Below are 14,974 nucleotides of genomic sequence, written 5' to 3'. Positions count from 1 at the left end.
TTTCATCCTTTTTTCTTTATTCTGCTCTGTGGTAGTTATTTCCACTATTTTATCTTCCAGGTCACTTATCCGTTCTTCTGCCTCGGTTATTCTGCTATTGATTCCGTCTAGAGATTTTTAACTTCATTTATTGTGTTGTTCATCATTGTTTGTTTGCTCTTTAGTTCTTCTAGGTCCTTGTTAAATATTTCTTGTATTTTCTCCATTCTAGTTCCAAGATTTTGGATCATCTTTACTATCATTACTCTGAATTTTCCTCTTCATTTGTTTTCCTCTTCATTTGTTTTTTTCCTCTTCATTTGTTTGCTCTGGTGGGTTTTTACCTTGCTCCTTCATCTGCTGCATATTTCTCATTTTGTTTAACTTACTGGGTTTGGGGTCTCCTTTTCACAGACTGCAGGTTCATAATTCCCGTTGTTTTTGGTGTCTGCCCCCAGTGGGTGAGGTTGGTTCAGTGGGTTGTGTAGGCTTCCTGGTGGAGGGGACTGGTGCCTGTATTCTGGTGGGTGGGGCTGGATCTTGTCTTTCTGGTGGGCAGTGCCATGTCCGGTGGTGTGTTTCAGGGTGTCTGTGAACTTAGTATGATTTTAGGCAGCCTCTCTGCTAATGGGTGGGTTTGTGCTCCTGTCTTGCTAGTTGTTTGGCATGGGGCGTCCAGCACTGGAGCTTGCTGGCCGTTGGGTGGAGCTGGGCCTTAGCGTTGAGACGGAGATCTCTGGGAGACCTCTCACCGATTGATATTACGTGGGGCCAGGAGGTTTCTGGTGGTCCAGTGTCCTGGACTTGGCTCTCCCACCTCGGAGGCTCCGGCCTGCCACTAAGCCAAAGCAGCAAGACCCTGTCAGCCGCACAGTGTCTCTAGCTCCTCATCTTCTATTCACACTTCATCCCACTGTGGTCCTCATGATTTATTCCATCCGAACCTGTGCATCTTACTGCTGGCAGTAGGAACAGGGTGAACAGGGAGAAGCCGGGTTTCCAGAAACAGGGTCCAGGAGAGATTCTGAGGTCAGGTCCTGCTGGTGCAGGAAGAGAGAGCTGCTGTTGGCTCAGAATCTGCCAGAGCTGAGGTCCAAATTCTTCACAGTCATTCCCAAGGCTTGTCTTGGTGGTCACAAGTAGATCTCCACCCCGCCCCACCCCACCAGTCAGGATCTTAAAAGCTTATACAGAAGCCTTCAGTGGGTTCAGACACCCATGCCATTCAGATGGTCTCAACAACCTACACCGATCCTTTTGATTATTGTTTATCTAGTATACTCTTTTCCATTTTTTTTCTTATAACCATTATGTGTCCTTATATTTAAGGTATGTCTTTTATAAGCAGCATAAGGACTTAAAAAATTGAGTGTAGTCAACTTTTTCCTTTCTTTGGAGTATTTAGTTATTTTAAAATAACTATTGATATACTTGGGCTATATCTACCATATTACTATTTGTTTTCTATTTAACTTAGTGGTTTTAGATTCTTTCTCTCTCCTTTCTTACTTTCACTGAGAGTGATTGAGAAGTTATTATTCCAACCCCCATCTGCCGGCCAACTAGTTTGTTATGTAGCTTCTGTTACTCTGTTAGCGCTTACCTTAGCAATTACGATATGAATTTCTGACTTATTTGATTCTACTGTGAATTTTACTCTTATGGTTTCCTTGGCTGTGGAAAGACTTGAGAACACTTTAACTTTATTTAACACCTTCTGTCTTGTGCTGTTGTTGTCATACATTTTAATTCCACATATTTTCCAATATTATATTTTGAAACTTTTCAAGTGTATAGAAAAGTTAAAAGAATTTCACAGTGAACACTCATATATTGGGTTGGCCAAAAGGTACATTTGTATTTTTCCGTAAGATGGCTCTAGTAGCACTTAGTTGTCTTTAACGTCATTCAAAACAATTTTGTTAGATTGTATTGTGACAGCTGTCCTATCAGCATGCATTCAAAAAAAAACTTATCAAAATTGGTGAATTTTGTAGCCATTTTAATATTGAAGATGGAAGAAAAAAAGCAACATTTTTGGCATATTATGCTTTATTATTTCCAGAAAGGCAAAAACGCCACTGAAATGCAAAAGAAGATTTGTGCAGTGTATGGAGAAGGTACTGGGACTGATCGAACGTGTCAAAAGTGGTTTGCGAAGTTTTGTGCTGGAGATTTCTCACTGAACATTGAGCCACAGTCAGGTAGACCAGTTGAAGTTGATAGCAATCAAATCGAGACATTAATTGAGAACAGTCAACCTTATACCATGCGGGAGATAGCCAACAGACTCAATATATCCAAATCAAGTGTTGAAAATCATTTGCACCAGCTTGGTTATGCTCATCGCTTTGATGTTTGGGTTCCACATAAGTTAGGCAAAAAAAACCTTCTTGACCGTATTTCCACATGCAATTCTCTACTGAAACGTAATGAAAACGTTCTGTTTTTAAAACAAATTTTGATGGGCTATGAAAAATGGATACTGTACAATAAAGTGGAACTGAAGAGATCGTGGGGCAAGTAAAATGAACCACCACCAACCACAACAAAGGCCAGTCTTCATCCAAAGAAGGTGATGTTGTGTATATGGTGGGATTGAAAGGGAGTCCTCTATTATGAGCTCCTTCCGGAAAACCAAACGATTAATTCCAAGTACTGCTCCCAATTAGACCAACTGAAAGCGGCACTGGACGAAAAGCGTCTGGAATTAGTCAACAGAAAACACATAATCTTCCATCAAGATAATTCAAGACTGCATGTTTCTTTGATGGCCAGGCAAAAACTGTTACAGCTTGTCTGGGAAGTTCTGATTCATCCACTGTATTCACCAGACATTGCACCTTCAGATTTCCATTTATTTCAGTCTTTACAAAATTCTCTTAACGAAAAAAATTTCAATTCCCTGGAAGACTGTAAAAGGCACCTGGAACAGTTCTTTGCTCAAAAAGATAAAAAGTTTCGGGAAGATGGAATTATGAAGTCGCCTGGAAAATGGCAGAAAATAGTGGAACAAAGGGTGAATACATTGTTCAATAAAGTTCTTGGTGAAAATGAAGAATGTGTCTTTTATTTTTGCTTAAAAACCAAAGGCACTTTTTGGCCAACCCAATACCTACCACCTAGACTCCACCATTGACATTTTACAATTCTTATTTTATCATTATAAAATGTTCTTCTCTAGTTCCAGTAATATTCCTTGTCTTGAAATCTAAGCCTCGAGGTAACTGAATTTCTTCTTATTCCTACAAATGGAGGAATACGTTTAACACTGTGTTTACGCATAGTTCTATTGGCAGCTTTGAATGAACCCTTGAGGATTATTATGGGCGTAGCTTTGTCAGGCAGACAACAAAACAAATAATTCTCAAATGTAGAAACAAAGCTATGTGACCTCTTGGAGGGTGAGTTTATGAGGTACCAAAGTGGTGACTACTAACTTAAGAATTTTGCAAAGGCCGATCTGGGAGGTGTCCTGATCACTAAAACCATATGGGGAAGATTTAGTCCTATGATTTATTGGGATAACTAGATAAAAATTAATGGAGGGGATTGCTCCAAGAGGTGTAAGTATGTTGTTGGATGTAGTCCTGTCCTTGCTTGCTGATTTTCTTTGCTTAATTAATTAATTCAGGAAGTGTCTGATTGACTAATTGTATACCCTTAATTTTATAGTTGGCATTGCTGATGAGATGATGTATGTTGAATTACTGTAAGAAAAACTTGCTTTGCTTTTGATTCCAATTCATCTTAATGATATATGTTCATGTCTTACTGGGTTTGAGCTAAATCATTACATTAGTGGAACTGCCGTCAGAGATTGCTATAAACATTTCCGTTACACTAATTGCCATGATTTAGTCCAATGCTATGAAAAAACTAAAGAGCAAAATGACCCTCTTATAGATATTTTTTTCTTAGAACATAAGAAACATACCCATAATTGGCTGACGACACAGTTTTTAATCTACAAAAATGGAATTTTAAAATAAAATGATGGTTGTAGTTTGACACGAAGGTGACATATTTGATTTTAAGAATGTTATCATTTATGTTCCTACATTCATGAGTTGCAGTTATTGTTTGTTGTTGCTTTTTGACCTGTGGAACTATGTTGAAGACTTAAATAAGATCCAAAGACCAAGATTTGTATTGGGAAGCGCCCTTATGCTGCAGTAATTCTTCCTTAGATAGTTAGAACCTTTTTCATGGACATACAGGAACTCATCAGAAAATATAAGAAAGGTCACTTCCAATGCCTTTGGAAGCATCCAGAAATTGGTAGAACATAAATCTCAGTTAATAATCTATTAAGCCTGGCAAGGTGAGCTTGGATGTTGGGGACTGACTGAAATATTGAGAGATGTGTTGATTATAGTTAGGATTTTGCAGCCATCAGAGATTATCTATAATCTGGATAAATGTGATTGGATGTGTGCATGCATAAATAGAGAAGGGTCTATAAAATAGAAGGGTCTCTGGTGTTCCATTTGATGCGCCCTCATTCACTGTGCCTGGGGCTTCAAGTCTAGAGACTCTTTATTTTACTCTCTTGAGAGACTAACCTCCCAGGCATCTGCTGGGGCTGGGAGGGGTGGCTGTCCAGGAGCCTATAGAAAAGAGGGGACACTGGGATCTAACTGCTCCTCACACAGCTTTTCACTGATCTGCCCCTTCACCCCACTTCCAAGGGTATCTGATGCCATAGAGTTATGAGCTTTTTGAACACTTGACTGTGTGGATGAGGTGGGTTCTTGGCTTTCATCACTGCTGACTTAGAATTCAGCTTTCCAGATCTGCTAAGTCAGACACCGCTTGTCCATCTGTTTCCCAGCTTCCCACCTTTCATTTTTGTTGTCTCCCCTTTATTTTCCCTGTCCTTGTAGGTTTATCTGTTTTTGTTTGTTTGTTTGTTTTAAATCTCTTTGCCGTAGTTTTAGTGGGATTTAGGGGAGAGAGTTAAATTAGATATGCTTGTGCCATCTATCACATTTCCAGTCATTCATTCATTCTTGAGAGTCTTCACATGCCAGGGCTTGATTGAGTGCTAAGATTTTAAAAATGGCAAGACAAAGTCTTTGACACCAAGTAGTTCAGTTTTATGGGAATTGGGAGGGCCAACCAGGTTACTAATATGCCACCAAGCTCCTAGAATGGATTGGTCGTTGCTAGAGGTGGGGGTGGGGTGTGGGAGAAATGGATGAAGTGTTTTTGTGTTTTGTTTTTTTAGTTTAAATAAATTAAATAAAAATAAAATGCACAGTGATAATTGCACATCAGAGGTCTGCGTCAGGTTCAGTGGTAGTGTGGGATAACAGTTAGGCACTGTTTGATGTGAGTCCTTGGATGGACAAGTGGAAGAGGGCATTCAAAACAGAGAGAGGAGCATGTCGTTCGGTAAGCCTAGGGTACCTGGGGGTGTCTGGCCTTGGGCGGCTCCCTGACCCGATGGACCCTTGCCATACTGCAGTGTCCTAGGACTGCTCCCCTTTCTGGTCCCTCAAACCTGATTCCATCAAGCTCTCAGCCTCTCCTGGCTTTGCTTCCTGACACCTTTTGTCCTTTGGACTTGATGTTTTTCTTGATAGTCCCAGGAATGCTCTTGGCTCTTTTTTTTTACTGAGATGGTTGATAGCCACCTGGCCACACAGCTTCTGGTCCCCTGTGATATAGTCCTTTCCCAAGTGGGGAAGGCCAAGAACCCTGCCCCAGCCTTCCATAACTCCCTGCCTTCCAGGAAGAGACGACAAGGTTAGTACCTCAACTAGGAAGCAGTGATCAAGGTGCTTTGAGCTGGTCATGGTCACTGTCAGTCCTGCTACTTAAAGACTATGAGGAGAAGGAAAATGCTCCATCTGTGTTGCACCCTATTGGAAGTTCTAAGTCAGGTCGACTGAACCCCAAAATGTTACAACTCTGTAGCCCAAGAATTCGCAGAGCCTGGAACTGAAAATTGAATTGATTTAGAGCAACTTTCTCTCCAGGGCAAATACAAGCTGCCTAGAGCCTGAATAAGACCTGGGGCCACGAGACCCTCTACTGAGTGCTCAGGGCTGCTAGACTTCTCCAGCCTCAGGCCACTGGCTGAGTCTCAGTTATCATGCAGACACCTTCTTTGCTTATGCTGAATAATTTTCCAGGGGACCCTCTTGTTTTCCTTGCATTGTGGATCTTCCACCCTCTACCCCTGGGCCAGGTCCTCAGCATTTCACACCATCAGATGTCGCTGTATTTGCCTGAACTCGCCAGCCCCTCAGCTCTGTGAATCAGTGGGAGCACAGGTGTATGGCAGAAGGAGCCGTGGACGCTGCCTGACCCACCCTTAATGAGATAGCCAACTTAGAGTCACCTTATTATACAGATGTTTGCATTTCAGGTTTGAGTTTCTGTTGTAATGGCTTGCTTCCCTCCTTAGTAAAGGAATCAAAGAACACATGGGAGAGTACTTTTTAAAGTAGAAACCCTTGTAATCACATTCCAGTCCCACAGAGAATTTTCTATTAGTGCTACTGTTTCCTCTTTGCTTCCTTTCCCTTTCATATTCCGGCATGCCAGAGCATAGAGGACCAGGGTCAGGTTCAACTTCCTTGTTTTCTCTGTTTCAAGTCCAGTTAAGAGGAGAGGATCTTGCATACTGAGTGCCTATTCCATTTTCCCCCTCAGAAGTTCTCTGGAAGCAGAGCCAAAACCTAGCAGCAGAAGGCAGTTGATTTATTCTAACATATGCTTCATGTAACTTGAGATGCTGAAAAACTCCAATAGCTGCACTGAGTTGAACACAGTCAGCAAATCCCATGGTCACCCAACATGTGTAATCTAGTTGAGTGGATTAGTCAACCTGGGACTAGGCACCTTCATGCATGAATATGGGGATGGGTTGCCAAGATACCTTCAAGAATGTCCTATGTGTCTATTGAAGCAGGAATCCAAAATTAGAAAAATGCAAATGGCTGTGGTACGTGCACGCAGTGGAAGGATGGGCTCTTGCCAATTCAGCTGGCTCACCTCTAAAGCCCAAGGCTGTGGTTTCCATGAAGGAAGGAAGCTATGGGGCCGAGTACTGATTAGAACAGGAAAAAAGCATTCCAATTGTACAGAGCTACTGTTAAGTCCTTTGGAAGGAGTTGGTGTGCAGTCTAAATGGATAATAAATTGGTGAAGGGACGTGTGTCATGGAAAAGAACAGTCCTGATATGACTTACGCCCTCTGAGTAGTGAAGAATCGTTAGACCTGCAAATGTTTCATTGGCTTGAACCTGCTCTAAATGATACCATTTCATTCTTTCTTTAACTCCTAAACTCGTAGAACATGGGCAGCCACCTGGAGCAGATAGTCTCAGATTCCCAAATGAATATAATACTCTATTTCACCCCATCCCTAAATTTACATACAGGCTAGAAAGGAGAGTTCCATTTGGGATTCTGCCTGCATTTCTTTAATTCTTCTGCTAAAGTTTTTAAGTACATGCAGTAGAATCTGCTCTGCCCTAACTCCAGGGATAGACTTGCAGATTTTTTCCCAGGAATGTTTTGATTTCAAGTCATAGATTGTGTAGATTTGATATAAAAAAAATCATCTCAATTCTGTGGTGTTTTCATTTGGAGGGAGAATTCAATTTCACTATTATGAACCCTGGGTCTTAGCAGGGGTTCCTGTTCATTCTCTCTGTCCTTCATTCCACATCCATGAATGGGGAATGACTGCACAGACCATGGTGTTGTGTGGATGAATTCCACCCTTCTTCTCGGGAGGTGTTTCCTATGGAGGGCCATTAACACCATCATTCAGGGCACTCTACAAAACAAGTCAGAGATAAAAGAAAAATGATTCATGTCAGAAGTCTATCTTCAAAATACAATCTTTGAGGAAAGAGAATTGCCTGTGGTCAAACTCTGTTCTATAGGAGTACAGAATTTCAGCTCTATTCATCCCATATTCTGTGTAAAGGCCTGAAAAGGAAGAGTCCTTGATGATTCTTTTGCTTGAATTACTGCCTTAAAAATTGCAACTATAATAAATATCGGCAAATTCCTTGCAGGGATAAGTGACTGGTCAATTACTTTGTAAATCAGAGCCGACACATGGAGTTATTCACTCAGACAACTTATTTACTGTAAGTTTTCACTTATTTGTGCAGTTTCTATTTTGCTATGCAATGTAGTGTTAAGACTGGCCATTAATATAAGGTACATCTCCTTTCTTTGACAGAAATTGTTGAAACTGATTTCAACAAACTCTTAGTGGAATTCTACTACCATCAGACGTGTTCTAAGACCTAAAGAATCGAAGATTTGAAAAGTCATCGTTCCTGTCCACTAAGAGCTGACAGTTTGGAGGGAGGTAGACATGTATGCAGATGATTTTCTATCATGTGGCCAGTGCAGCTCTAGACATACACCAGGACCTGTGGGACGCTTAGCTGGCCAGCACGAGTCAGGAGAGGCTCCTTGAAGAACAGGACCCAGGTGGTAAATATTTCTGTCTGTACATTTGGGGGGGTAGGGGCGGTTTAAATTACAAAAATTATCCATGTCCAGTTGAACAGTGCCTAAATGTGTAAAGGAAAAGTGAAATGTGGTGACTCTTACAGGACAAGTGGCTCTGGGACTCCTCCCAACCAGGGTGGATTTAAGGTGGGAGAGATGTGAATGTGTTTTACAGGCTGAGGGGAAGAAGTAGGGAGAGCGAGAGCGAGGGAGAAGGCAGAGAGGGAATAAACAGTGGGCCAAGACCTAGGAGAGCAGGGGGTCTAGGGTTATGAGCACAAGTTATGGATTGGCCTTGAGCAGGTACAGGATCAACTCTGCCAGATCAACCCCTCTGAGATTGGCAGGAAGGGTGACTGTGGTTGTCAATGAGTTGTAGGTGTGTCTCAGTGTATGTGTATGCATATGAGCACACACAGGGTGGTAAGTTAAGGTAGGTTGCATCTGCTTGTTATACTATCTCTTATGGACTGAATGTTTGTGTCGCCTGCAAACTCATGTTGAAATCCTAACTTAACCCCATGTAATGGTATTAGAAGGCGGGGTCTTTGGGTGGCAATTAGGTCATGAGAGTAGAGTCCTCATGAATGAGATTAATGACCTCACAGGAAGAGATAAAAGAGAGCTTGCTTCTTGCTCTCTGCTCTTCAACCTGTGAAGATACAAGGAGAAGATGGTCACCTGCCAACCGGGAAAGTGAGTACTCACCAGACACACTTGATCTTGAACTTCCAAGCCTCCGGAACTGTGAGAAATAAATGTTTGTTGTTTAAGCCTCTCAGCCTGGAGTAATTAGTTATAGCAGCCCCAACTGACTAAGACACTATCCAACATTCATTGAACAAATGTCTATCAATTGCCTACTATTTACCAAACACTATTCTAAGCACTGGGGATCAGCATGAACAGATTAACTGAAGTCCCTGCCTTATAAGGGCAGAGCTGGAAGTGTGCCCTTTGGGAATGAGGGACCCAGTGATAGCTGTAGCATATGTGTTGATGAGGTTGTAGCATCGACTGCACAAGGCTAAACATCTCGTGATCTCTAACATCTGCTAATTTGTTGTGAGATTCATTGTCCTGGCCATGACCTCTCTTTCTAAGGACTGCCCTCACCCACCCGTGAGGATGGACCCAGAAGACATGTTTATATTATGTTGACCATGACCATTCCCCTGGCATAGTCAATTCAACAGGAATGGACACATGGCCTACGCTGGATCACTCAGATTTTTTTTCCCCCTGGGAATTTAGAATTGATCCTGAGAGAGCTACTCTGGTTCTGCAATTGCTTTAAATAAAGATATGTAAATTCAGGAACTGTGAGTGTGGCCATGCTTGCCTCTGTGTATAGAGAAGCATCAAAAGGCAATCTATGGAGAAAAAGAGAATTAATTATGACAGGAGTGCAGGGAGAGGCAGGGATGAAAGGCCATTTAGCCTGAGAGAGGGAGAGGAAAAGGGGAGAGGGAAGAGGGGAGAGGGGAGAGGGAAGAGGGGAGAGGGAGTGCAAATTCATTTGTTTACCCAACAATGATGTGAGTTCCTACTCTGGTTAGGTACTGTTTAGACACTGGGGATACTATGCTGTCAGGACAACAATCTACCTCCCTGGAAGCTTGCATTCTAGATGGAAGGTGGACCTTGACTCTGGACAGCATTCTGATTCCTGGTCTGGGTCTGTTATGAGGCCCCACTCCATCTTCTGCCCCGGGATCCATCTCACTTGTTTCTTATGATAATCCCTCTTCCCCCACCATTGTGCCTTAGCTTGTTTGAGTGGGTCTCTATTACTTGTGCCAGAAGAATCTTGATCAAATAGAAATTTGCCTTTTTAAAAAAACATTTTCAGTCATCCACAGCCGGAAATTGGAAAGAAATCTGTTCAGATGGTCATAAGATTCCAGCTCTGTTCTCCTTTACGTCAAGAACTACCTTTTTGTGGATGACGATAAATCTGTACAGCCAGAACTAGCAGCAACTTGTGGCAGTTCTGTAGCAAAGCAGGCTAATTATATTTATTTATTTATTTATTTTAAAATTATATTTATTTTATTATGTACCATGAATCGCGTGAATTGATTAAAAATTGTTTTGTGGAATGCCTAATTCCTCATATTGATTTTCAGTCCTATTTTTCTTTCAATTCATAAAGGGAATTTCTTCCCAACAGTACAAAGGATATGATCTATCATCCCCTCTCCCCACTGTATCTCTGGACTGTATGTCAGGGTAGACATTTTTCCTGGTATTTCGGAGACAAGCTAAGGCGAAGGAAGATAATTGTCAATCACGTTGTTTCCTAAAATCAAGACCAAGACTTAGCTCAACATTGCCTAGGTCCAAGGAGGTCTGTAAGGATTATTGCAATTAGATTTAGCTTGAAATATGTAATTAATACTTGAGCAGATGATGAAATCAGTTATCATTTTCATGCATTTAATTATAAAAACGTTTCATAAAATAATGTTTTTATAACTTCCTTCATGCACATCTTCTCAAAAACAGAAAAAACGGATCAACTGGCTGGCAAATCATTCTGGTCCCTAGCTTAAAATTTTTAGGAGAAACTACAGCGTTGAAAGCTACAGTGGACAAACATAACTATTAATCCTGAATCCCTGATATGTGGGAAGCATTAAACTTTCAGAGAACCTTAAAGCTTGATTTTTTTTTTTTAGTGAGAATTGATATAATTTAAATTTTTTCTAATGGCCCATTAAGAGTGAATTTTTCATTTTACTGACGATCCGCTGGTCAACTAGGGAGGACATTATTCTTTTTAAAAACTCTGAATCCAAAAAATCATACATATTTCAGGGATATCTATAAATTTTATGAGTCCATTTTAGTAGTGTTCATATCAATATCATTAACAAACTTCAAAGGCAGAAAAGATTCTTTGCAAGTGGAATTTTGGGGTCAGCAGTAAAGCTGGGCCTAAGAATTAGCTTTCTCATTTTATACCAAAGATTTTATTCTAGCAGTATTTATTCCGTCAACCTCCAGAAATGAAGGTGGAATTTAGTCTAATTTGAAAACTTTTCATTATAAAAATTTCAAAGATATACAAGGAGAATGATGAGATAATGAATCCTCACATATCCATCACTTAGCAGTTGTCCACATTTTGCCATGTTTGATTTACCAGTCTTCTTTTCTGCTGAAATAGTCTAAATTCCAAACATTGTGACTTCACTCTCAAATACTTCAGTATACATCTCCATACAAATAAGAATTTTCTTATATAAACATTAGGCCTTTATGGCTCTCCAGCAATAATTCCTTTGTGTCATTCAATATCCTATCCATATTCAATTTTCCCCAATTGTCTTCTCAATTTTTTTTAGTAGTTGTTTTGTTCAAATAGGGATCCAAAAAAGTCCACATGTTGTATTAGGTTGCATATCTTTTAAGTCTCTTTAAATCAAAAATTGAGAGCAAACCACTGCCATCTAATTCATGCCATTGACTTAAACAGCTTGGTTGTCCTGTAGAATTGTACACATTCTGGATTTGTCTGCTGTCTTCCTCATTATGCCATTGGGTTTGTTCCTGTCTTTTGTTTTCTTTTATTTATAAAAGCTTTAATATATTTGGGTGAAGGATTTTGGGTTTTACCTCATATTGCATCATGTCAGGAGAGCACATATCTGTGTATTTCAAAATGCCAAGATTGATCAATGGGTTCAGCTGGTGTCAGCAGACCCTTCCATTATAATGTTGTGGTTTTCCTCTTATAAGTAGAAGTAATCAGCCACAAATATCTGCTTCTTCATTGGTCCTTCACTATTAGCATCCATTGCTGTTTGTTGACTGAATCAATTATTATGTTAGGGGTTACAAAATGGTGATTTTATAGTTTTCTCTTTCCTTTACTGTGTATTAACTGGAATTCTTTTTTAAAAAAGATTTCCCTCATCAACTAGCACAAATTGGTTACTCTGAAACATAGTTCATATAAAAAAGACAGAATAAAGGCTTAAGTCTTTCCTTTAATTGAAAGTTTTCAGAGTAATGGTCCATTGTTTTTGTTTTTGTTTTTTTTTAATGCAACTCTTCTGCGTGTGGGTTTTTTTTTTTAATTTATTTATTATTTATTTTTAGCTGTGTTGGGTCTTCATTTCTGTGCGAGGGCTTTCTCCAGCTGTGGCAAGTGGGGGCCACTCTTCATCGCGGTGTGCGGACCCCTCACTATCACGGCCTCTTGTTGCGGAGCACAGGCTCCAGACGCGCAGGCTCAGTAGTTGTGGCTCACGGGCCCAGTTGCTCCGCGGCATGTGGGATCTTCCCAGACCAGGGCTCCAACCCGTGTCCCCTGCATTGGCAGGCAGATTCTCAACCACTGCGCCACCAGGGAAGCCCCTGGTCTATTGTTTTTAAGCATTGGCCACTGAAGTTGCTTAATCAGTAGTACTTGTGATATCATTAAGAGAATGGTGAAATACTCAATCCCTGGGCCAAAATCCTGTATGTCAAGAATGGACTTTGCACGAAGACTACATCTCTACGTAACAATAGAGGAGAGGGCTGTTTGTAGGTGCCTGAATGTAGGTACCTAGAATGAACTATTCATTCTGAAAGGTTATGGAGGTAAAATTCTTTTTTTTCACCCTTAAGCTCATAATTATTTGATTTTTTTCCTCTTCACTTTTCAATTACAAAATTTAAAAAATCAATTTATGCTGTTCATAGTGTACACAATACCTGTATAGAAAAGAGAGACACAGAAGCTAAGGGGGAAGAGTAGGGGTGTGGAAATGAAGATTCTTAGAAACTTTTCTGGGCCCCAAATGGTTCACAGTTTAAAGAATGTTCTGTAAACAATGGGCCATATTCCAGTCCGCTATTTCAAATATTTTACTTTGAAAGAGAGTGTAAATTAGAACATTTCTTCAGCCATTAAGTGTAGTGTCAATGTTATATAACAACAAAATAGTCTTATCTAGTTATTTATACTTCTACTGACATCTATAGAGCATCCAGAGTTTGGCATTTCCTCTTATAAATGCTCACTGTTTTCTACTATATGGAAGTGATGTGACAGTTTTTGTAATTCCAAGAGTCAAGATTTCATGGGAAATTTTCCTGTGGCGAAGGCTTTTTGCATTCCAAGATGTTTGCCAGGAAGTTTATCTGTCTTCATGCATTTTGTTGACAATTGCCTTCTTAGCAGATGACAGGTGTGACCCCTCGTGAAACCCTGCCTCTTATCAAGTTTATTAAAGAGCTCTGCCAGTATCTTATCAGTAGGACTGTAGCAAACATCAAAACATATCTAGTTGCAAGGATTACTATTTGCATTGAACATGACAGCTCAAATGATTACGTGACCGGCTATCCAAGCTACAGGAAAAGCATGTTGTGGCCTCCTCCTGAGTGCAGGGAAGTGAACAGGAAATCATTCTCTTCCTTGAGAATTGTAAGTAAGGTGCATGTGTTCAGTCTGGAAAGGTATTCCTTTTCCCTTGGACTAATCATGGCAGAAGCTATGGTCTGTGGAATCAGGGCACAATGCCGATGGGGAGGCAAAGGGTAGCTAGCCTTCTGTCTCTTTTTTATTTTTTGCAAATTTGATAGTCGAACTACACTCTTAACTCTGGTATTCATTCTTACTTTTTTAAAGGCAGAAAAGAAATACGGCTTGGTGATCTTTAGAGACTTTTAAGAGCACTTAAAGGTTGTAATTGTCATGGCAACATGGAGAAAAATAACATTTTGTTGTATTAATATAGTACATATCCTGGCGTAGCATGGCTCCCAACTGGAGCCTAAGCCACGTCCACGAATGGGAATCAGAAATATTCAGTCATTCCTGGAGCTCCACCATCACCTCCCCTGCACCCTCTGCCACTGCTGTGGCCCTCCAGAGGCAAAAGCCACATGGCACAGAGGTTACAGTGGTGGGTTCCAGAGTCGCAGTACCTGTAATCTGACTTTAGCACTTAAGGACTGTGTGGCCTTGGCAATTTACTCAGCTTTTCTCTACAGATCAGATTCTTCATCTCTATAGGAAAGATCCTAACAGTTGTTAGTTATTGACAGATTCAAATAAGACAATAGGTATACAGTGCTTAGAGTACAGCTTAATCCTTAGTGAGCACTAGATCAACGTTGGCTTTCCTTCTTTTTCCATTGTTGTTGTTGACTGGTGAGGGTGAACAGGCCAAGAGGTGATATACACAAGGTTTGCTTGGGCTTAAATTCTGATGCTGGCACTTCCTGAATGCATGGCTGCAGACAAGTTTCTAAATCTTTCCATGCCTTGATGTCCTCATCTGTTGAATGGAGATTATAATAGTACCTATCTCATAGGGCTGTGCTGATGATCAACTGATTAAAAATGTGTAAGGCCTTTAGAAGAGTTCTGGCAATATTTGGCACAGAATAAATATTAGCTGATGTGACTAGGGTTTTTGTAGCGGTTGTGTGAAGAAGTAGGGCCAGGGGGAGGAGATTGGGAAGATGGTACACAGAATAACGTGTGCCTGAACCTTAAGGAGATGGA

The sequence above is a fragment of the Balaenoptera ricei genome, chromosome 7, assembly GCF_028023285.1.
Source record: "Balaenoptera ricei isolate mBalRic1 chromosome 7, mBalRic1.hap2, whole genome shotgun sequence".
Classification (NCBI taxonomy): domain Eukaryota; kingdom Metazoa; phylum Chordata; class Mammalia; order Artiodactyla; family Balaenopteridae; genus Balaenoptera; species Balaenoptera ricei.
The sequence above is the reverse complement of the archived record's forward strand: the minus strand, read 5'-3'. Positions refer to the sequence as shown.